The 23,925-nt window shown below is 41.7% G+C and overlaps 1 protein-coding gene across 1 annotated transcript in view; it reads left to right on the forward strand.

The window, feature by feature from the left end:
* The first annotated feature begins 463 nt into the window (after positions 1 to 463).
* The window catches only part of SVIL (supervillin), a 133,972-nt gene continuing 110,510 nt past the window's right edge, over positions 464 to 23,925 (forward strand). The window contains exon 1 of the mRNA XM_088063102.1: positions 464 to 552. The gene's annotated coding sequence lies outside the window, so the exon portion shown is untranslated. The remainder of the gene's footprint in view (positions 553 to 23,925) is intronic.

The raw sequence follows: 23,925 nt of genomic DNA on the forward strand, positions 1-23,925 counted from the left end.
ACGCTGCTAATGCAGGAGTTACCCATAAACGTACGGGTGAGTGACGCCGCCGAGCCCTCCCAGCCCTCTGCGGCACCGGAGCTCTCTCGTTGGGCCTGCTCTCCTTTGAGCGATTAAAGATTCGATTGGCCAGGCTCGGTGAAAGGGACCCAAAAATGCCGCTCCCCGCCGCGCCGGGCGCGGCTCCTTTAAGGCGCGGAGCGGCATCCGCGGGAGGCGAGCGGGAGCGCGTCCGGTCCGGTCCGGTCCGGTTCGGCTCGGTCCGGTCCGGTTCGGCTCGGTCCGGTTCGGCTCGGTCCGGTCCGTGCGGCGCGGCTCCGGGAGCTCCGCAGGGCCCCGCAGCTCCGGGGCCGCTCCGGGGGGCGCGGAGCCCCGGGGCCGCCCCGCCCGGTCCCGCCCCACCGGCAGGCGGTCCCCCCCCCACCCCGCGCGGCCGCGCCGCTCCCCCCCCCCCGCCCCGCCCCGCCGACCGGCCGGAGGCCCGGACGGACGGACGGACTGCCTGACGAGGCCGCCGGAGGCAGCGGCTGCCCCCGAGCCGCCGGGTGCGAGGTGAGTGGCGGCGGCCGCGCTCTGCCCCGCTGCCCGCGGGAGGGGAGCCCGCACGGGCGCCGCCCCCGGGCTCGGCCGCTGCCGCCGTGGCGGAGGCGCCGCGGGCTCCCCGCGCTCCCGGGGAGCGCCTCCGGTCGCGGAGGTGCCGGGCGAAACTTGCCCGCTGCTCCCGCCGGGGCCGCGCTGCCGCTGGGCTCGGGGCTCTCCCGCCTCCCGCCGGGGAGGATGCGGGGCTCGCCCCGCGCTGTCCGCACGCCGCCGAGCACCTGCTCCGCTCCGGGCTGCGGCCGGGGCCGCCGGCGGCGCGGGGCTCTGCGGGGGCGGCTCGGCGGCAGCGGCGAGCGGGGAGCGCGGCGCAGGGGCCGCTCCCGGGGCCGCCCGCGGTGCAGGGGCCGCATCGCAGCGGGGCTGAGAAATGTTTGAAGGAGTTTTGTCTCTTCTTTCAGCTGGAAAAGGAAAGGCATCGGAGGCGGCGGCAGCGCGCACGTGTGATGTAAAGAAAGAGGGACTTTATGATGCTGGCTGGTTGCAGCTCAGCAGGATACCGGGAAAGGCGGACAGAATCAACAGGGTGCTTGTGGAGTGGTGCACGGAACCGCTTCGGCCCAGAGCCCCCGAGCTGGTTTGGAGCGCTCGCCTTGGCTTAAACGGGTCTGCAGTGGGGTTCCAGCTTGCCCCTACTTGTCCAAACTTCAGATAACAATGTGACGTTTAGAAAGGGGGGGAAACAATGTGGTGTTGTGATTAATAGGAGAAAAATGAGTAGGGTATGCTGATAGTTATCAGTGCAGTGCTTGTAGGGTTTTACATTGAGCATGGATACCCAGTGCTGCAGAGCTGAGTACTTAATTACACCTTTGCATCCATTCTACTAATAACACTTCTTGAAATCTGATGGATCATGATCATGGATTCTGACTCTTTTAAGAGAGACTTAAGTGGTCTTTCGAAGACTGAGTGTACTCAAGTTTATTACTTGGCAGGGGGCAGCAGCATGAAGCCTGGGAATGAAAATAGGAAGTGAACATTACTCATTTAGTTTTGATATTGTGTCTTTGATGGTTGTAAGTGTCATCATAGACTGATGCTAGTTCAGATAGCATCTCATGTGCTGAAAGACATTACTCTTGTCCTGGTTGGTACCTACTTCTTCTAGCTGTGCAAGCAGTCCCTCTGATGTGTTCTGAGCAAGTCTGGTTATTTTTATAATGGGCAAATGTGTTTCTGGAAGAGTAAACCAAACTGTATCATGTTGAAGAATGTTCTCAGCCTCATATCTTAATCTCATATGTTTAAAATGAAAACAACAGCCACCAGAAAACTGAAACCACTCGTGACTGATTCACGTGGCTAACGAGGTTTGTGTCAACAGAGCTGTGTGTGGTGTTACTACACTGAGGTGTCGTTACCTCAGACCTGGAAGTGTGGTTCCCCAACAGCGAGGATGTGCTGCCTGCTGGCTCTGTGTAACCAGCAGTGGCAGAAGTCCAGCCTGAGCTTTTGGAGAAACAGTCCTGGTTTCTTTATGGTCCTTTTGGAGCCTTCATGAGATACAAGTGCTTGTTCTGGAGACTGGGAAGGAAGAGTGGTAATGTGCCCTGCTCCGCAAACACAGGCTTGACAGCTGTTCTTGCCAAGAGATGTTGCTCCCTGGTGGGACGTGAGAGGCTTGAGGTGTCACCCTGTTTTCCTCTGCCCCCTGAGGCCACAATAAAAGGGTTTTGGCCTGGTCCTTAAATGCATCTGGCCGTAGGTAACAGCGTGGTGAGATGCACTAGAGTAGTTTGCTCAGTTTCAGTTCTGCTTTGTTTATCTGTCTGAAGGCTTTGTTAGATGTTACTCTGTTAAGTGAGATGCAGTTAAAATTTTGATTTGCTATCCTGATACGAAATATAATTCAGCTTTCACTTTAAAGTAGTTGAGTGTTAATTGTAATGCTTATAGAGTTCTATCCTAGCATGGATGTGTACGCCTGTAAGTTTATCTGGCCATGGTACCATTACTAACCTCTCTAATACAGATAGGACCAAATTGTCTGTTGTGTGTAGAAACTTCTGCAGTCACCAGAGGAAAGTCATGGGCTTTTTCACAGTAAAGCTCTGAACAAAATTCCTGTCTTCTGGTGAGTGTTAGCTCCTGCTAGGTGCGGCCTGACTGTATTCCCCTGGGGGAATCATTTCACGCCCTTCGTTTCCCTAGAAAATTTACAGTTCCCAACTGCACTGCTCTGTTCTGAGTGGATGCAAACCATGCTGACTCATATGCTGAACTGCAGCCTTGCTCCATGTAAACACAAGCACACTTCTAAAATATTTAATTTGTAATGTCCTCTGTGGAGAGCTATCCCACAGCTCCTGGCATAATTCCCAGAAGCAGCAGATTCTGGGGTTCTGGGAGTTTCAAAGGCCATTGGTGCCCAGCGGGATAATCATCTGAACTAGTTTAGTGTAGTTTATCCTGGCACTGGGACAGTTCAAACTGAACAGGTATTTAATCTTGCTTAAAGCAAGTCTGCTTTGAACAATACGTGGTATGCGTATGAACGATCTGGAGCCTGTTGGGACATGGCTGTCAGGAGATCTACATGGAGGGAAATCTTTGTTATGGCAAGTACACTTTGGTGTAGATGTACCTCCCAACAATTTCTAAAACAACCTCTGTGGGCAGTTATAGTAAAATCAAGAATAAGCTGATATTTGTTTTCTTAGTTCCTCTGGCAAATACCAGTGGTAATAGTCTTGTGAAATACTCAAGTTTATATCCACTGGTAAAATGCATGTTAAAAAAACCTCAGAAATTTGGAAACTCACTCCCATTCATGTACACAAAAATTCTCATTCTTTTAATTGAAAATAAGTTACAGTATATGATTAGGCTACAAAGGAGGAGAGTGGAACCAAAGAATGAGTTTTAAGTACACTTACTCCTGCTAAGTACATTTTTACGATAAATATCTTCTTCTTTAAAGCAGTAATTCATTCAGTGAAGGCTAGTTGATAATAAACTAGAGTTCTTTGGTTCTTTTGTGGGTTTTAAAATTTGGGATTATTTTTTATTGGTTATTATTGTGAGCTTGGTTGAAAGAGTGATCTATTACAATAAGTACAGGGAGTAATTTGGGAGAGGTTCAGTGCATTTTTTGGATGGTCTAGATCAATCCCGTATCACTTGCTCAGCTGGGCTGTCAGTGTACTGTACATCATCTGTTTGCTGAACTGTGATCAGCTTTACTGATATCATCATTTGTCCCAACATCCTGCAACATTTTAAGTTTCTATTCTTAATTTTTTATTTTGAGAGCAAGATTCTAGAGATACTAGAGTAGTGGGATGTGCTCAAAACTGGGTGAGTCTGGGTAGCAGAAGTGGTTCCAGTTCCTGGAGAAAAAGCCCCTGGTGTGAATGGAGCTCACTGAGGTCCCTTGGGGATGCAAACCATCGCTTCCTGTGCCACAGCACGGCAGCACTTGCATCCATTCACTGTCAGTGCAGTAGGAAAAGCAAATCCCTGCTCTCACCTTTATACATGGTAGGATTGGAAGGTAGTGTGTCTGTCACTTCTTTGACTGCAGGAAGTGTTGTTTTCGTACAAGAAGCATCTTTTCTGTGAGTATGATTCAAGGCTCAACTTATTTTCCTTTTTTATTAATATGGGGAATTTCCTTACAAGTGTGACTTAATTCACAAATTAATTTCACCAGAAAGACTCCTTTATCTGAAGTCTGAATTCGAAGTGTACAGATGTGGCATTTTGTTGCTGAAGTGTGCTGAGAGATACATTTACCATTAGCAGTCTCATTAGTTACGAGGTAGTCTTACTACCATATTTCAATATCCTACTTTCCATGATGGCTGTTAGTGGCATTTTTCTTTGTACAAGCAAAGAAAGTTAAAAATTGTGTCTGCATCTGTTATTGTTGCTATGACAGCTGTCTTTGTCCAGTTTTAACCATCCTATTCTGAGTAGCTCCTAACTGGGGTTGTGGGCTATGTGCAGAGAAAGTAGAAGTGGAGGTCCTTCAATGCTGTTTCCTTCTCTCAGTCAAAAAAAGATTTCTTTTTGAGTTACACTAGTTTTAATCAAGATGCAATGAGTCGAAACATTCCATTTCTGACCTTGTTTTGGTGCCTGGAGTAATTAGGACTGATATGGTTACGATATAAATTAGTAGCCAGTTCCTTAGCACTATATAATCATGGTTTGTCTTGAGCAAGACAGATGGTACCACTGATACTGTGCTTCTAAGACTTGAAAACTGGGAAGATAACTTGAGATGAGGTGATGCAATTTTTGTAGGAGGTCTGGTACAACACTGTGCCATCTTCAGATGGCAATTGTGAAACGAGCGAGTGCTCCTTGCAACATGCTATCAGTTATTGCTTAAGCAAGCACAAAATAAGGGCCACCCCTCTCTAGGTGGGCAGTGGGATGTGCTGTCTTCAGGTGTCAACTTACTTTTACCCAAATGTGCAACACCAGACTAAAAAAATATGTAAAATAGCCTGTGTTTATTCAAACCCTCCTTTCCGGCATACTCAGCATCTTCCTGTGAAGTGGAGAGCTATCTTCTGTTAGTCAGAGTCTATATTAAGAGTTTGTAAATGGCTGTCTTCCTAAGTCTAGCTGGAAGATACTGTCATGAGAGAAGCTTTTTGTAAGTTAGATGGCAACCTGTTAGTCTGAGTAACACATTGTTGGAAACCGTTGGTGTTAAAGCAGCAGCAGCTTGGAAAGCTGTGACCCTAATCCAGACTTGTTTTAGAGGGCAACTTTCTAATACAGAATCTTGCAGTTTTGTCCAGTCAGAGGGTCAGCTGTCTATTTTGGAGCTCAGACTGCTGCCTTTTGAGATGAAAGCCTTATTTTGTGAATATGAACTCCTTTTTATCTGCTTGCTGAGCCTTGTCTGAGGAAAGGAGCAGCTGTAGTCCGTTCACCAGACCTGCATTTGGCTGTTGCTGCCATTGTGTTGTGTGTAAACATGTACCATTATTTTGGATCATATAGCAGCCTGTTCAAAAGGGTCTCGCATTCCCCAGCTGTTCTGCAACTTTTCCATCTCTGAGCTTGCCAGCTGCTTAATACAGGCAACTGTAGCTGCATTTGTTTCTCTGGTGTTAAGTATTAGTGGAGATAAAACTGACTTGTTAAATGTTAGGTGGTGCAAGCCCCTCTCCTGCTTCGAATGGACATAAAACAGAAGTGAACTGTTCTTACCACATCAAAGTTGTTAGAAGTTTTCTTTGTCACTAGTTGAACAGATTGCATAAAAATCTTTATTTTGTAGCTTTGAAACAAATATGAAATACAATTGTGTTTACATATATATACAGCCACAGATTGTAGCAGTAACTAATCCGAAAGAACTGGGTTACAAAAAGGTGTGCCTTAAAGCCATGTCAACAGCTCATTTGTTTAGCCACTTCTCTGAACAATGTTCAGTTTGACAAGGCATCCTGTGCTCTCTTGTCTGCCAACCCTTTTGTTTACTGAATCTGGGAACTTTTGTTTCAGTGGCAGCACTGCTCACACTGGGTGTCAGGAAAGGAGCAGGGGCTCTGCAGTGTCTGGTACCTGCAGTGAGTGCTCAGTCCAGGTTTGCAGCCACAGGCTGAGACATGCCTTTTCCAGCCTGCTCTCCCTGCCATGAAAGTGATAGGAAATGTCTGGAAAATGTTTTGTGTGACTGAACTCCTCTTTACTGCAGCTTTGAATCCATACCTATCTGCCTGCAGATACAGAAGTTAAAAGTCAGAGTAAATTCAAGCTCCTTTGGAAAAAGGAGATAATTCTGCTCATGACTAAAGTTACTATTCTAACCACTTAACCTGTTCTATAATGTCATTTTGAAACTTGGGGTGAGGAGGAGTGTATCCTTGGTTGCTGCAAGAGACTGCTAAAGATAGTGATAAAGCAAAGTTTTCAGAGGCTTGAGCTGATGCCATTAATTAGTATTCCTTACTCCCATGCAAGGGGCTAAATCAGGTATTCACTTAAAATCATATTTAATGCAATTTGTATTTGAAAAATCTGAATTTTGTTTTTTACGGTTTTGCTATTAGTTTCATGGTGAAGGAGACTGGAAGGGAATGCCTTGTGTGAATTCTTGCTCCTGGTAGCAGAAAAGACTGCCTCTGCCCCAGGGTCCAAGTTACCCACTGTAACTGGCCTGAATACCCTGTTATTCAAAGGGGAAATTTCCAGATGACTGTAAATACATTTCTTTTTTTTCCTTCCCCTTTTTTTCCCGCCCTTTCACCAGGCCTGGTCTATTTTTGCTGGTTGTAGCTTTCATGTTCATGTTAAACATCAGCACTACCTGAATTATGCTAGGATGACTCTGGCTTCATAATAGAGTCTTGACATGTAAAAACAAAAGCAAAACCATAGAAAAAGTGTCTTGATTTAAGGTAGCATGTTTCAGGGTCTGTTTTTCATATCTCCAAATAGCTGAGAGATTGAACTTTTCCATTCTAATGCTAGTGTCTTAAGAGAAGTTGGAACACTTATCTTCTGGAAAGTTAATTTTTCAAAGTCAGTGTTGGAGCACTAAATCATTATTTGTCATTATCTTAGCAGAAATGCAGGCTTAAAGTTTGAAGTGATCATAATTATACATAGTTATAGATAGTTAAGCAGAGTTATAGATATTATATTAAAATGTCTAGTTAACACAGAAAATGTAGAGTTGAATGTGTGTTCTGGATTTAATAATTACACATATGAACAGTTCATTAGAAAACAGGTAACGAGTTCTCTTTCAGAACAGCAGATTGACCACACTTCAAAAACAGAGGAAGGCAACTGAGTGTGATACTGAGGGTGTGGAGAGAGGGGTAGGGAATGGAGAAGGAGCTTCTGGCACAGAGAAAGTTAGGGAGAGCATCTCAACATTTTATTGTTTTGAAGTGCTGCTGATTAATTCATAGACCCCTTTGAAATGAGTTTAGGGAATGGACATAGAGGAGATTGGGAGAAGTAGATTTTGAAAATAAGGAAGTGTTGGTTTGTCAACAATTGAATAGAAGAGGAAGGAAGACAATATCTGATTAATAAGTAATGTTCAATTATTGAGGGTTTTAGGAGAAATAATTATTTATTTCAGAACATGGTGGGAAGTGAAGTGAAAAGACTTTAAATGGCCTTAAATTGTTTAAACATGTTTAAACTAACAGAGGGAGAGAAAGAAGGGATTACCCTCTCACCCACGTCCACAGACTCTTTTTAATGAAGTTACTGGAAGTTTTGGGAAGGCATAAAAGTAAAGCATTTGAGAAAGCTTTTTGTTAGGTGTTTTTCTTTCTTTCCTTGAAATGAAAGGTTCTGCCAGTGTTTTTAACTTGGCTTAAATTTGCTCCATCCTCTACAGGGGAAAATATTTATTTTAAAGTTTCCTCTAAACTTAAATTGGCTTCCCAGCCAATTTAAAGACATGTCTGTCTATGTAATACCTTCCAACTTCATGAAAGCTGAAAACGTTAAGGCTTAATGAAGGAGGAGACCTTGTTGATTGCACAGGAGAGCAGCATTTCCAGCAGTAGAAAAATTGCTGTTCTGAAAATGTAGCTGGAATTAATCTCTTCCACCTTTGTTTCCTTTTTCTGTTGTTAATGATTTCTTTTGCTCAGCTAGTGGTAAGTGCTGTTGTGCCTGCCTCACTCCACTGATTCTTCCACTGCTCTCTGGGACTGAAAATCATAGTATGTGTCAATTTAAAGATAGAAATAGAGCAGTGGCAGATAGAGCATCTTCACTAAGCTGCAAGTTTATGAGAGTTATGATCTTTAACTTTGGCACTTAAAGTTATTTCTCTCCAGAGTGGTCATTGCAGCTCCTAGTGTGGGTTGTCCTGCACACTGATGAGTTTGGGTGCCTGTTATCTCACAGGTTGTGTGGCTCAAGTCTCTAGCCTGTGTGTAGCTTATCAGCCATCTGCACAGCTCCCCGGAGACAACACAGAATTGTTTCCATCACTGGAAAGATTCAAGGCTTTGAAAGAAGGTTGCTTAAGCAAAAGTTGCAATAATGAACAAAATTACGAAAACAATATATTTACTTAGGTAATATGTGTCAGTAAGGACCTGGCTTAGGCTCTGTTGTTAGGGTTGCCTGTTACAGCTACTTGAGTTCTGGATGCTTTGCCTTGTGTGCTGTGTGTGAGGCTGTGCTCTCATCTGTAATCAGCATTTAGGTGTAAACTGCTAAAAAGTACCAGCACTGCTGCTTCTTCTCCCACCTTATTCCACAAAACTGCTTGGCTGAGGTATTTATTCCTGTTTAGATCATGCTGTTGGCTTTAGGCTTAAACTACTTTAGTCAGTCTTCTGTCATTTGTGGTTTAAAGTATATGCTGTGACAAATATTACTTCAAAGGAGTTTGTACAAAACTTGACCCTTGCAAAGCTCAGAGAGTAAAGACTCTCCAGAGCTTTATAAACACCCTGACCATGGGATTGTACAAAATCTCTTCTGGATACTCCCTCTGTGCCTGTCCTCTTCCTTCCTGTTGTATTGCAGAGTGCCAATAGCTGGCAGGCAAAGGATTTGTTTTTCCTGAAATACACTTGTTTGTCTTGTCTCCATAATATTTGTTGCATGCCTGACTCGACAACTTGCATGCAAATGCCTATTTTTGTACTGTTTTTGTGGGTTGGCAACAAAATAATTGTGGCTTCCTACTGCAAGCAAAAGCCTGGTGTATGGAACCGAGTTGTTTACATGGATTCCTGGTATGGAATGCAAGTTTAATTCTTTTAGCTTGAAATTAAATTGTGTTGAGTAAAATTAACTTTGAATTTAAGTGGCACTGAACCCAGCTAAACAATTTTCTAGGGCTTACATTAATAAAAGCAAACTATAGCATAGCTAACTGCTGCTCAGGATGCATTTCAGGTTCTTAAAATTTGTGGTTTAAGAGGGGAATGCTCAGCTTATACTTCTGTAATAAACTTCATGTCTGAAGTGCACTGTGTGGTGTACCCTGCTGGGATAGTACAGCCACAGATAACTTGAAGGGATCTGTGTGGGCAGGGAGAAGGCACATGAAACATTCCAGGTGAGATATAAATTTCCAAGGCCTGGTTTGGGAATCTGACCTGCCTTACAGTAAGAGATAGCTGTGAAAAAGAAGTTACCAGTGATTTTTTTCATCTGACCTACTGTTAGAGGACCTAGTAGCTTTTTGAAAGAAATCTTTAAAGCACTATTTGGTTGAACATGCTTTTTCTGGACTCCCAGGAGGTGCTTGCCAGCAAAGAGCTGCTGACATCAAAAGTAAAACCCCAAAATGCCCATATATGTGTGTGAAGTAAGGAAGCTGGGAATGAGAGTGATTTTGTGCTGAACTTCAAGTGAAAGATCTTTCCAAATGCAACAAAGAAATGGAGCACTTTCATTACTGCCTTCAATAATTATGTCTTGTGAGATTCCTAGAGCAATATGCAAATGAAGACAATGTCCTTCCATTAAAACACATGTTACTTCTTTAAATGTTTCTTATGCAAAGACCAATATGAGAACTTATAATCATGCCAATTACCTCTGAAACAAAGCAAGTAATCTTGGTGTTACAGAGGTTTGTTTCTTAAGGAAGCCCTGAAAAAGCTTTTTCCATGAACACGTTGGTATGAATTGGCATTCTTCCTTGCACAGGAAACCACAAATTCTTATTGTGGAAAACTTCTAACTCTTGTAAAACAGTCATCAGTTTTGTGTATTAAATGTTCAGAATGTTCTCGGGGTTTTTTTTTTTTTTGTTTTTGGTTGGGGGTTTTTTTTGGGTTTTGGTTTTTGGGTTTTTTTTGGTGTGTGGTCTCTGGAGAGTTGCTCTAAGAAATGCTTCTCTTTTGATAAACAGAAGATCACTTGCTCAAATGTTTCCAGTCACTTGTAGTCCCTGTGCATACTGCTGGGGCTTGGATACTTCTCAAATGCCTACAAGCCTGAGACCATCTTTATTGCTCAATTATTTTTACCCCCTCAAGTCTGACAGTTGCAGCAACTGAACATGATCCCTGTATTAAATGCAGCAGTGTGTTTGACGAGTTGCTTTGTTAGGGTTTCTGAAACTGGTGCACTTGAAATGGCTTTTGGTGGTGGGGCAGCTCCCGGAGCAGCATCACTCAGTGCACACACACAGACACACCCTGTGCTTGTGTGCACTCCTGGGAACACTTGTGTGCAATGCCAGCATGACTTGTACACCTCTAGTATGTCATGTGTACTACAGGCTGGGAGCTTAAGTTTCAGGTGACTGGAAAAATTACTTCTGCAACTTCACTGAGCATCCCTCTTTTTCTTTATGCTAGTCTTTTTCAGTCTTATCTCTTATCCTCTTATTTTATTTATTTTTTTTTCCCCCCCAAATCCCTATTCTAGATTTGGTATGCAAGCTATGATCAAACTTCACGTAAAGTAAAACCCTTTTTTAACTAAGTTTTCCTTAGTTTTTGTTCCTTTCAAATACACAATCAGGAGTAGAACTCAAATTACACAGCACATTCTTTTTATTTTTTTTTAATGACAGAAGAAAGGACAGTGAGTGGAGTTGTATCAAATCACATAAGCTAGCAGTGATAAAAGGGTTTGTTGTTTTTGGGTTTTTTATCAGTGCAGGCTACTTGTTTGAAACAGATTTATCATGTTTTCCTCAATGTTTTACAGTTTCTACTATTTTGGAGCGTTAGCTGGGTTCTCAAGTACTGGAACGTTACTGATGCTATTTAAGGCAGGACATCTGTCATGATGTGTCTAGAGTCTGATTTCCCCAAGCCTGAACAATTCTTGCCTTTATGCTCTACCTATGTAGTCCTTGCTCTTTCTACAACCTAAAAATAACACAGAAGTTAAACAACTGATTCAAAGTCCATAATTTTGGAGAGCAGCAACTTGCAGTAACTATGTCTTGTGTCATCTGGACAATGCTTTGGCAGAGTTTTGAGAATTTGCTAAACTAGGCCAAATTAACTTTTCTTTCTGGTCAGGTGAAACTTTCTGTACTGGAAGACTGCACAAAATAAATGCATGCTTCTGAAAAAACAGTGTTAACTCTCCTCATGCTGCACACACTGAGGCTTCTGGGATCCAGCCCTAGCAGCATCCTCCTGGTGTCCCTACCCTTGGTTTCCTCCCTTGCTTCTGGGAGTCATGGCTTGCACATCGACTTCCTTGGGATCTGGGACTTTCCCCTTCCAGTAGCCTCAGTGTTAGCTGCTTGCTCAACTCTGGTTTATGTCCCAACAGCTGCTCAGTTTGCAGACTTTTATTGTAAACACTTTGTACAATATTATTACAGTATTATCAAGTATCCTGTGCACAGGATAATGAGGCTATGCTGTGGAGCCTCAGAACTCTTTTTGTAGAATGGGCAGACTCTTTTAATCGAGAGAAATGATTCCCCTTCTCCCACTGAAACCCTACTCTGAAAACTTTGTTCTAGAGACAGTTTTAATGAGCTTTGAAACCTGTATCACAGTTTTCAGAGCAACCCCTTTATGTCTGTGGCCTTGCAGTAATGCCATTTTGGGGATGAAATTTTATTACTCTAACAGCTCTCCTCCCATTTCCCTCTTTCCTTCCTGCTCCCAGCTGAATGCTTGTGCTGATTATTCTGGGGTGGTCCTAGTCCCCTCCTTCAACTTTGTAAGCTGCTTTATCTCAGGTTTTGGTTGCTGGATCAGTAGATTCGTGTCTGCTGTTAGTGAACCAAGGAAGGTCTCAGACCCCCAAGGCATGTGGGAGGTGGTGCAGTGGAGACAGTGTCAGACTGGACAAAAAATATGTTCTCTGCACAGTGCCTAACATGGGTCTGTAGATGAACATGAGTTTTCTGATAGTGCCTCTCAGTTCTGATTTGACAAATTAAAAGCTTTCAAATGGAACCCTGAAGCAGTGTTTATTTGAAGCTTAAAATGCTGGAATTGGATTTTTTCCTTTGTGTTTGTAGCTCCTATACCACACTATGTTTTTACATGTTGTTTGTTTAAAGGAAGCTTTATACTTTCCAGGGAAGATTGCAGCTGGGAAACGATTGCAGTTGCTTGGATCTGGTTGGATTGTAACTGTCTATGACTCTTGCTAACCTAAAATTGCAGATGCTTTACTGTTGATCAGGTTGTAAAAATGCCGTGAGACCATCCAGCATCTTTTAAAATTAGGCTGAGTTACAGCATTTTGGAGTTAGAATGGTCATAGTGACAGCATGTCTCTTTGTACTGGTGGGGAAAATGAAAGAGACTGGGGAATAAATGCTAAGGAGTAAGGAGATTTGAAATAACTATACATGGGTCAATGCAAACAACACAGGAAGTTTTGGGAAGCTTTTGGGCTGAGTACTTAAAGGTTTACTGGAGAGTAATACATGCTATTGAACCTGATGGCTTTGGCTTGTGATCACCAGTGAAGGCCTGGTTTTCCACCTAGTTTTGCAAGTGGGAATTTACTTTGGCACAAGAAAGATAAGTTTCTTATTTGAGTTAGCAGAATACAAGTGTCTGGTTGGAAACATTCCCAGCAATGATCTGATTCCTAGCCTTTTCTGTAACTGCTCACTAGTGCCACCAATGTATATTTGGCCACAAAATAATAATGACAACTTGCATAAACTCCAGGATTTTTTCATGCCTCAAAAGCACTTTAATATAGGGTACAAGCCGGTCATTTATAAACACTGGCTTGAAACAAAGTAATCAGGTTTAAGGGAACAGCTTGGTGGACAGTCAGTTCCAGGTGTCCTGGCTTCCTAGGAAATGCCAGCTGAGTTTATCAGAACTATTGCTTCAACCTGCTGACTTCATGGCATCCCAGCTTGGAAAACTGACTGCCAGCCACTGGCCCTGCACACCCTCCTCACAGTACAAGAGTCTTGTGACTGAAGACAGCATCTCCCAGATCAAGATCTCCAGATTATTGCTGGGCTTCATTTAGAAAGGACACCTGAGCTGGCTCTGTTGCTTGCTGCAGGTGTTGAATTGCTCCATGTTTTAGAGGAGGCTGTGCTGTACTAACAGTATATTCTCCAGGCTAATTCATATATACATTTTTTGCCAAAGCAAAAGAAGCCCCTATCTTCTTTTACATCTTGAGAAACCTTTTCCTCATTATAGAGTATTAAGTTGAAGTATTTGAGGTAAAGGAAAAAAACCAAGCCCAAGCAACAAACACCAAACCAAAGCAATTTCATTTCTCACTTCATTCTGGCAGTAGATGCACATCCAGTGTGTGAAGGGAAGACTCATGACTGTGTTACTCTCCAGATGTGAGAGGGTGTTCTGCATTACAGGTAGATGAAATAAATTTCAGAGCCATCTGGCAATGAGCAGAGTGAAACTGCTTGACTGCTTTGAACTTATATAAATGAACCTCTTCACAGGTTTCCTTTTGAGAGTGTCCTGAAAAGATTCTCATCAGATTTTTTAATTTTTGTTTATACATTGTTGTCTGGTGATCTTATTATGCAAAATACTGCATAATTTGGATCTGAGATTTAGATTCAAAGTTAATATATCTCCATGGCAAAGTCCATGTTGTTCAGAGATTTGGCCATGTTAATTGTTAACAAAGGTGCTCTCGCTGCTCAGCTGAGCTGCAGGGTTTGGTAGCTGAGCACTGCTTGCAGCACTCTGTTGTTTAAGTGTTGTTTTTGATGTCTAACAGCACCAACATGTGTAACTTGATTGATGTGACATGGACAGGCCTTATCCTGATATGTGCTTCTGAAACTTAGTTGGGACTGTTCAGATTATGCTTGAAAATACTACTTTATATTTTCTCCAGGGTTAATTGCACCATCGATTTGATTAATTTTATTTGAATAAGGTACTTACTTTGATCTTTGAGCATAAGATCTGATTGTGCAGATTTGGTTGTTCATGGCAACCTGAGTATTGTGTTTTATGTTTGGTTTTGGTTTGGATTTTGTTTTTTTTTTAATCTTCCTAATACCTTCTGTATTCAGTGCTGTTGTTTAGAACAAGGATTTATTTGTGTGTGCATCTGATTCACAAGATTCATTGTTACATTTCATGTGTCTTCAGAGTCTTGCTTCATCTTTTCTGCTGCCTTTGCTTCATTTCTGATTCTTTCTTGTGTTTCTACCCATTTGCGAGACCTTGGAAGTACAGCTCTCTCTCTCTCATATGTAGGCAAGTCTTCTGTCTTGTTCCATAATAGCTCAGTGAAGAAATCTCAGTTGTTGTTGAGGAAGCTTGAGATGGTTTGAGGTGTTGCAGATCAGAAGACCATTGTAGTTCTGTAAGAGTTACCCTGTTCTCCAGTGTGGTCAATAACAGAGCATTTTTGAAAATTCACATAGGTGAACAGAAGTGCAGTGGGCTACATGAATCCAAAATGTCCCTCATTATGTTATTTTGTTTGAAAAATATATTTTTTTAAACATTAGGAATTCTCATTGACTTAGTTTTTAATGAAATTAGTTCCATAAATAAGGGAGTTGTTTCCAGTCTTGCTGTCACAAGATGCTTAAGTCCAGGAGATAAATCTAAACATGTGGGATGTCTTGAATACATCGTAAAGAGATGATCTGAACAGACCAGTGCACGACCTACAGCTTAAGGATCATGCATGATTAGTCATGTCTTGCTGACTTGTCTGGGGAAACCAAATGTTTAATGTTCCTTCCATTTCTGAATCTTTCTAGGGACTGTAGTTAGCAGTGGCTGTTTCCTTTGGTAGGAAATTCAACTGTTTCTATTTTGGATTTTATGGTCTTCTTTCGATCATTAGTCAATTCTTGGGTATTTGGGAAGTTTCTTTGGTGTGTGCTCCTCCTTAACCTGCTCCAAAAACTTCATTGCTAGACACCAGCCACATCCAGTTGATCCTAGTACTCCCAGCAGCTGAAATAACTTGTTTTCTGTTGTAGCTGGATGATGTGCTTGTGCATTTTAGGATGATGCATAATAACCTGACCAGGAGAGCTGCCTGTGGAAAAAAAGAAGAGGAAAACATGATTCCTAATTAGGTGACCTCTTATTAGCCTTGGGGAAAGGGCTGTTGGAAGACAGGTATATTTTAAGGGACTACTTTTTTTATTATGAGGTTGCACAGCTTAAATTCTCATTTAGCACTTCAACATTTGCCTGACCTCCACCAAATCTTCTTCTTTAGACATATTTTAATATGTCATTTTTTGCACCACTCAATCATTTTGCCAGAGTGGGAAAGCAGTGTGAGTTTGGAAGGAGGGCATGAGTTATGTGAATGATATTGTCTCAACAAATTTTGTCTGTGTAGGTAAAGACCCAATGAAGTTAAAAAAAAAAACTCCAGCAAAACTCTGAGAGTTTTGAAAGCAGACTAATGTATTTTTGAGAGCAGACCAATGTATTTTTGAGAGCAGACCAATCTGAAGTACTTGATGTTCAAAGCTGTACAGTTATTTTATGTAGAACTGTCTTTTTAAAGATGGGATTTTTCTCCCCCCTTAATTCTTGAACTGCATAAATGGACACCTGTCTCTGTTTGGATAAGTGCTGGCAAATTCAGAACTGTAAGTGGTTTTTGTGATGAACTGGAATTTCAGAGATGACACTGTTGTCAACTCTTGTCTCTGTCCTTGAATGCAGCAGCTCTGCTCCTCTGTGGTCCCGAAGTAAACAGTTGTGATCACTCCACTTCTTGGCATTAAGAAGTTCAGCATCTTTAAAGCAATGAATTCTTCTGGCTGCTAATGGCTTTGGAGTAACTAATAGAAGTGGAAACTGAGCAGTTCCTTACTTAAAATGTGCTCCAGATTGTGTTTATAAACATTCTTGAGATTAATTGATGCATCTGACTTTCAGTATTCCTCATATATTTCAGGGAGATACAAAAGTATCAAAATTGATGTGAAATTGATTTGTTTTGGAGAAAGAGAACAGAATGGTTTGAAGGAATGGCTCTAGACCTTAGAGCTTGGTATTAACACTGAAATTTTGTACTGGGAACACCACAGACTTAAATTGCAATACAGAGATAACATGGCAGAAAAATGAGTCAGAGAAGTGAGGTAATCTAAGAAAATAAAATTTACCTTGCAATAATGAATTATTGAATATATGGGGGTTTTTTTGAAGAGTTGGTTAAGACCCATAATCTGCATAATGGAATGTGTGTTCTGAAGGAAAAAAACTGCTATTGTTATGAAGTCAGAACATGCAAATGTCTCTGAGTCTGAAGAAATGTTTCAAAAATTCATTTTGAGGACTTGGAAGACAATCTAATAAGCGTGTGTGGAAATCTGCTCCATTATACTGTTAGGCTGGCAGGAGATGTTGGTTTACATGCTAATAAAATATCACCTTCATGAGTGTTGCTACTCAACAAGACTAAACGTTATAATTTGGCTTTGCAGCCCTTTCAGAAGATGTCCTACATAATTGATACCCCTGGCAAAGGAGCTAAGAGAGTCATTGCAATGCTACCATCTCTGATGTCACATTTTAGTTGTTAAGGAGCTATTAAATAATGAAACCTTTATATCTAAGATCATATTTTATTTTGGCTCAATTTGCCATTTATTTAATTATAATTGTGCTCCTCTTCTAGGGGATTTATGGGAAAATCTTGAAAGCTGTAATTGCTCCTGCTCAGATAGAGTTGAGCAGGCAATTGACTGCAAGTCTCATTAGACATCAGTGTTTGCCTGAGTTAGGATGGATGACTGTGACTTGAATTAATGGCAGCTGGTTTACAGGTATAAAAGGAATCTTCTCTTTGCCAGGTGTATCTTAGTCAACTTTGCTGATGTACAGTCAAGTGTACACAGGGATCTGGGTAAAACTTGGACTGTTTATCACTGGGTTACCCACTCTTGTACTGTCTAGAACATGCAGCAGTTGCAGCACTTTTTAAAAATTTGGTTTGTGGGATGAGCTAGTTGATGCAGCTAGTGCTTGGCTTTTATTCTGGTTTATCTAATTGATATGTAGAAGGAATTCAAGCTGCAGATTAAGGAGTGAGTGTGCCTGTGAGGGCTCAAGCAGTGGGATGTGCCCTCTGAACTCCTGACTGAAGCTCTAACTATAGTCAGTGTTTCTGGTCACTGTTTCTGACCTGGGGCACTCAGCAGAGGTTCCCAGTGCACACTGGCCCCTGTCAGAGGTAACTTTCTCAGCCTGAGTGCAAATAGCACAGCCCCAGTTTCTAACCAAGGCCTGGCTGAGCAGAGCTGTGCAAGTGCAGGTTAGAAGTCACTGAGATAACATAAACACAGCACACTTGGCTCTGCCAGTTGGCTGATACATGAAGTGGGTGTTTTACGGCACATACTCTCTAAACTGCAAGGAAGATACTGAAGACAAGAGTTCATTCCTAGGATCCTACGATTCCTGCTGTAAACCCTGAAGTTTTAATCTGTTTGTATATATTGTGCTGTGAGGGTTGGTTTGGGATTTTCTTTCCCTGCTCTTTTTTCACCTGTAAGGTGAAATTCATTTGAACTTGGATGAATTTCAACAGTGATGCAAATAATTACTTTTTGCATTAGCATAGCAGCTTACCTGGCTGAGAGGGCATTGCCTTTCTACACTGTGTTAAGCTTTTCAGTGGCTCCTTCCTAGCCCTAAAAAACACCTCAATCTTCATTTAAAGTGAAACATGGTTGCCTAAAACCCAATTAAAAAAACAGAAATAAAATTTGTCTGTTGTGTATGTTTCAGAGAAAGCAATTGCCTGCTGCTGGCTAACTGGCAGAACATCTGCCCTGGACAGACAGGTTAGGAATTTCCATGGGGCTGGGGAAAAGCGAGGGGACAGCCCCTGTGCAGGGCAGGATGTGCTGATGTCCCTGCTCTGCAGTTTCTCAAGAGTGTGGAGCAGGGAGGGCTGTGCTTGTCATGATACCTTCCCAGCTGTGCAGTGGAGGAGAGGAGTGCTGGCTGAGCTTGCCAGCAGGGATAAGGCTCCAGGTGGGGATCACTGTAACCATGCTGTGAGAATCAGCTTTCCCAGCAGTTACAGGAGGCAAAAATGTTCTTCTGTCACTTGTTCTGCTGGAAGCTTCTTGCTGCTAACAAGTAAATATGCAAATCCAACTGTGGCTCTTCCAGCCTTCCTGGTGTTCTGACTTATGGTACTTGCTTCTGTTTTCAAAACTGAATTTGTCAGCACAGACTATTTGACTCTGAAAATGTAAAATCTTACCATAAGTGCTTCTTGTGTTGTAATAAACATACATAACTTTCCTTTACAAGATCTGCATATCATGTTTGCTTTTTTTCCCACTGTTTATTCACTACCCTGCCACCAGCACAGGTATCTCATGAACAGGTTTATGCAAAACTGGCAAATTGAATGGAAATGTGATTGCTTCCAGTGAATTCAGACCATTGTATTCTACATACAGTATTCACAGCTGTATTACTGACTAACAAGACTGCTGTCAGCCACAGTGAAGTGCACCACAAAATTGCTCAGATCTAAGGCTTAGGTTATAATTTGAGACAGTTATCTTAAACCAAAAGAACCTAAGTCCATAAATAAACTCTTAAGCAATGTAAACTTTTTAATGGCAGAGAGAGTTAGCAAGGAGCTATGCAAACCCCCCAGGCCAAGATAATCTCTACCATAATTACGTGGTCTATTAAGTGAGAAAAATTCCAGAGCTTTGCTCATGAATAAGACTGGATTATTTGTGATTTCATAAAATAAGCAAGGAGACTAAAGACTCCAGAGGCTACTTAAGGTTTTGCAGAGGAGTAAATGTTAATACTTAATTGCTTAAAGTATGTGTGAGGTAATACATGGTAAAGTTGTACAAAGTATGCCTTAAGAAATAAACTTATAGTTGGATATGGACTGAATTTCTTTACTTATATAGCCATGTTTACAGCAGGTCACTTTGGTAATACATTCAAAATAGCCTTTAAATGTTCAGTGAGCTTTTTGCTAGTAGTTCTACTAGATAATATATATTGCTAAATACTTTCTGCTGTATTCTAATTGTGGTAATAAAGTGAGCATTGCTTTTACAATGCAATGCTCACTTTTTAAAAAGTGAGTATTTATAAGAAGTGACCTTTTTTGTTCTGCTTTGGTGCTATTAACACATCTTTGTTCTAATGCCATTTATCCCATCTAATTCTCCTTCTAAGAGAGCAGTACCAACAGAAGCACTAGGAAGAATACAACAGTTGCAGTAGAACAAAATGCTCCCCAGAACATGGGTATTGGAGGGGAGGGGTAGCTGAGGCGTTTAGCCATGGAATTTATGGGCTTCATCCTAATGGCTTGTCCTGCCTGGTCTTTGAGACAGCCAGCCCCAAACAGCCATAGAGATACAGCCAGCACTCTGCAGATCATAGGAAACTGTAGTTTCCTTTTGGGGTGCTTTAAGAATGGATTGTGTCTCCTCCATTTTTGAAAAAGAAGAAACAAACTCCCTCTTTTGGGGACACCTTTTCAAGGGAACATCCTCAAGACTGTCTTACCTTTTTTTTTTTGTGCTACGTCTTTTTCCAGTTGAGCTAAAGCACTATGCGTACTTCTGATACAGGAATTTGTACTTGTCCAGATAAATCTGTGTAATGCTCCACACCCAGATACAGAAGGAATCACAGAAAGAAACAGCAGCAAATGGTTGTGTGGGAAGTCCCATTCTGTGCCTTTTCCCTTTTGCATCCCTTGTACTGGAGCTTCCTGCAAAACAGACCTGTCCTGGAATCTCTGCATCAGCATGGGTCCCTTTGTAAGCTTCATTTTACTTCACCAAGTCTCTGACTCAAATCCCTATAGAGCTTAGAAATTTGAGTGATGGAAGCCAAAGACTTACACCAAAATGGGTGTTCTGTAGAAAAAAATTTCCTTCATTAGACAAATAATCTAAAAAAAATTGCTTCGATGATTTAAAATGAATCTCGGTGTTTTTTTAACCTTTTGTTATTTATGCTCACCAGACTTCTGTGAAATTGAAGAGTTCCCTTTATCTGGAATGATAGACTGGGAGCTGGGTTTTGGGGGCTGGCTTCCATGTTCTCACCCACACGTACCAGCTTTCCCCTTTGCCCCGCTCTTCTCTCCTGACCCCGCACTGAGTCATCTGCGCTCAATATGTACGAGAGCAATTGAATTATTTTTATGGTTGCTGGTCTGAAATGAGTCAGTGCAGGGTCAAACATGTTGTGGAGGGAAGGGAGAGGAGTGGGAATCTGGCAGCCAGCAGCTGGCTGAGATTGCCATGGAGCCACAGACCAACTCCGGTGACTTCGCCAAGGTCACACAGGCTTCTGCCAGCAAGAAATTGAAACCTCTCTTGTGTTATGCAGGGTGCTGACCACAGGTCTGTCAAATGCAGTAACTGATAGGAAGTGGCTTTAGATTTATTCTACTTGAATTTATTGTTTGTTTGCAAATACTGATGTATGAATTAATAGTTGCTATCTAGTGTGTGCTTTCTATTAATAGATGCTTTCTAGTGTATACCGAAATCCAAACATACTGAACTGGTCATAACTGTAGATCTTCAGGTGTAAGCTGGGTCCATTCCATGAGGAATTCATGCTTAACTTGAGCTAACATTCCTTAGAAATGTGATTTTTGCATAGGTAGTGATCTGTCAACTACAGCACGTTTCTGTATAAAGACTACTGCCCTATAAAGCTCAGGAGTTAGTGCCTGAAACAAATCATTGCATGGTGTTATACTGCAATTTGGTAAAATATTCAGTTGGTCACAGTTGTGTGATGTCTCACACAATCTGTAGCTGATAGTTTATCAGGGGCCTAATACAGAACTTAGAATGGAGCATTTCACCAATCCTGGGCACACAAATTGCTGGATGCACACAAGTTTCTGGATGGACAGCCTTTTAAATTATAAACATCGTGAAAGCTGTGCTGAAAGTAAGGATATGAGGGCCTAGGTCATGTATTCTGGCATCAATTTCTATGGTCTATTTTTCTGTTTGAATTCATTTGGGAGGAAAGAAACTAAGAAACTTTTTTGAGTGAAGATTTTGGAGTGGAGATTTTCTGTGCTGGTTATAAACTGTGTCACTCCTGTATTTTTGAAGTTTCTTTAGTAAAAGGGCTAGCCAAAAATATTCTGGATGTGATTGCATGTAACATATGTGCATTTTCTTTAAACAATACATTACAGTTAATTCAATCTGAAGGGCTTTCTCTTAGCTCTGACAAATCTTGCCTAACCTACCACTTGACTAAATTTCTGTGCCCGGTTACATTTTTTTGTTTTGTTTGTCTGAGGTTTTTTTAACTTCTTGAAATCAAAGAAAGCTTGTTGCAGGTGGGGGTTTTTTGGGGTTTTTTTTTTGCTTTTGTTTTGTTTTGTTTTTTTATTTTGTTTTGTTTTTTAATAAGAATGATATTGGAGAAACCTGTCTCCAGCAATCTAATATATTGTCTGGTGTTCTTCTAGGAACAAATATATCATGTGGAGCTTTATGTAGGAGGCCTTTTAGACTTTTAAAGGTTGGGTGTTAGCCACAAGGTTCATGTGACATGACAAATGTGGAACATCTGTGTACTGGTGCACATCACTGTTCTAAAAGTCATTCCCCTCACCACATGTATTGAATTAAATACAAGAATTTAAAGAGAAAATAGTTGGAAGGACACATTCTGTCAAATACAATGGGAAGAATCTGTTGTGCAAGCTGCTGGAGCTCACTCACACAGTTCTCCTGTCACTAATTCAGGGGTCTGGTGTGCTCTGTGCCTCAGCTCTTCCTCCCTTTGGAGCTGGGGAATCGTATTGTGCTTTCCTAGTTGGTGGCAAACTCTTTTCTGGGTAGAAATTAGAGCTGAGTATAAGGCTAAAGGGGTTTCTAATAAAGCAAAGAGATTTCTCAATGTAATTTCTTGTTTGAGTGATGTTTGGGTTGCATGTGAGGTAAGTAGGTGCCTGAGTTGGCTTCCTTTTATTGTAAACAAAGTGTGGCCGAGTGGCTGAAAGCAGGAGCTCTCCTATTAAAACATGAATCTTACTCATAACTCTGCCTGAAGTGATCTAACGTGGTCACCAATATCCTTGTAAATCATAAGTGCTACAGTTTGTCTCCATGCTATAGCTGCAGTGAGAGTTCTTGCATATAAAATAAGTGTGATAGAGAAAAGAAAACAAAAGCAATTCTTAGGGGTAAGATTTGACCTGGAACATTCTGGGCCAGAAGCTGGAAGTCCTTGTTCTCCTAGAGTGATTACCAAATTGCATGAAGGGTGCTGTACTTCATTAGAGCCTGCATACTTGGTGCTATCACCTTGGTCTGACAGAGAGGCTGCCAGTTTGAGATTGCAGGACACATACAGTGTATTCAAAAATCCAAGTCAGGATCCAGGTCACAACTCATGCTGAGGTGGAACTTGAGTGTTGGTCTGGTGAAAACCCCACTGCTGTGCAGAAGGCAAGTGGCAGATATTAATAGTTGTCTTCCTAGTGACTTGCATGTATTTCAGAAGTGGTCTGAAATTGTGTAGGTTTGAGAAGTGGGGTTTTTAAGTCATTTAAAGCTATATTTTAGATACTGTCATTACAGATAAGGGTTTATTGAATTCTGATACTCACAGCTAGAAACCAATATTAAAAATTTGGTCCTCACCGCCAAGTTTATCTTCTCAGTCAATTCTGGGGCTGCAAATGTAAAGGACTGTAAAGGACCTCCTCTAGTTCATCTGAACTTAGTTTCAAACATTTACTTATGACTTCTAAATACTTCCTGCATCTATTATGATGGCTCTTTCATGGTGTGCTTAACTCTCCGAATTTAATATTTGACTTTTAAAACCTTGTTCAAAAGATAATTTGAGGTGCTACTCTAGAGTGCATGTAAAAGCTCTTGTTCTAACATAGCCACATATACCAGATGTGGGAAAGCTTGCACACATTGAAAATATCACTTCACATGGAAACAGCTTCTGAATGATTCCTTGCTTCTAAAGGAGGTGTGAGAAATGGTCTGAAGTAAAGGAAACATCTCTGGGATTTGTTGTCCAGGGGCAGTATGTAGGGAGTGGACAGAAGTGGCATATAAGTGGCATACATGCTTAAATAATTCGGGCATCCATTTCAATTGTTCTGTTCTCTTAGAATTGGCTATGCTCTAATTAAGTAATTCTTGTCATAAAATTCTAGCTAGCCCAGAAATAAATGCAGATTCTTTAATCTTAAAAGTTGTGGGGAAACCGTTTTTGTTTGGAACAGTTTCTGAACTTTTTTTTTTGTGTGGTTTTTTTTTTGGGTTTTTTTGGGTTTTTTTTGTTTAGTGTTGGTTGGTTGTGTTTTTACCCTCTTCAAAAGCTGCTAATCCAAACCAAGCAGCCCCTCTCTCACCCCAGTCTGCCTGGGAGCCCTGTGTCTTCAGGGAGTGAGGACTCACGCAGATTTCTATATTGCATTTCCAGCAAACTTCGTGTCTTTGGT

This window comes from Pseudopodoces humilis, chromosome 1 (genome assembly GCF_049639895.1).
Source record: "Pseudopodoces humilis isolate 2021_Gansu_Grassland_sample_001 chromosome 1, ASM4963989v1, whole genome shotgun sequence".
Classification (NCBI taxonomy): Eukaryota; Metazoa; Chordata; class Aves; order Passeriformes; family Paridae; genus Pseudopodoces; species Pseudopodoces humilis.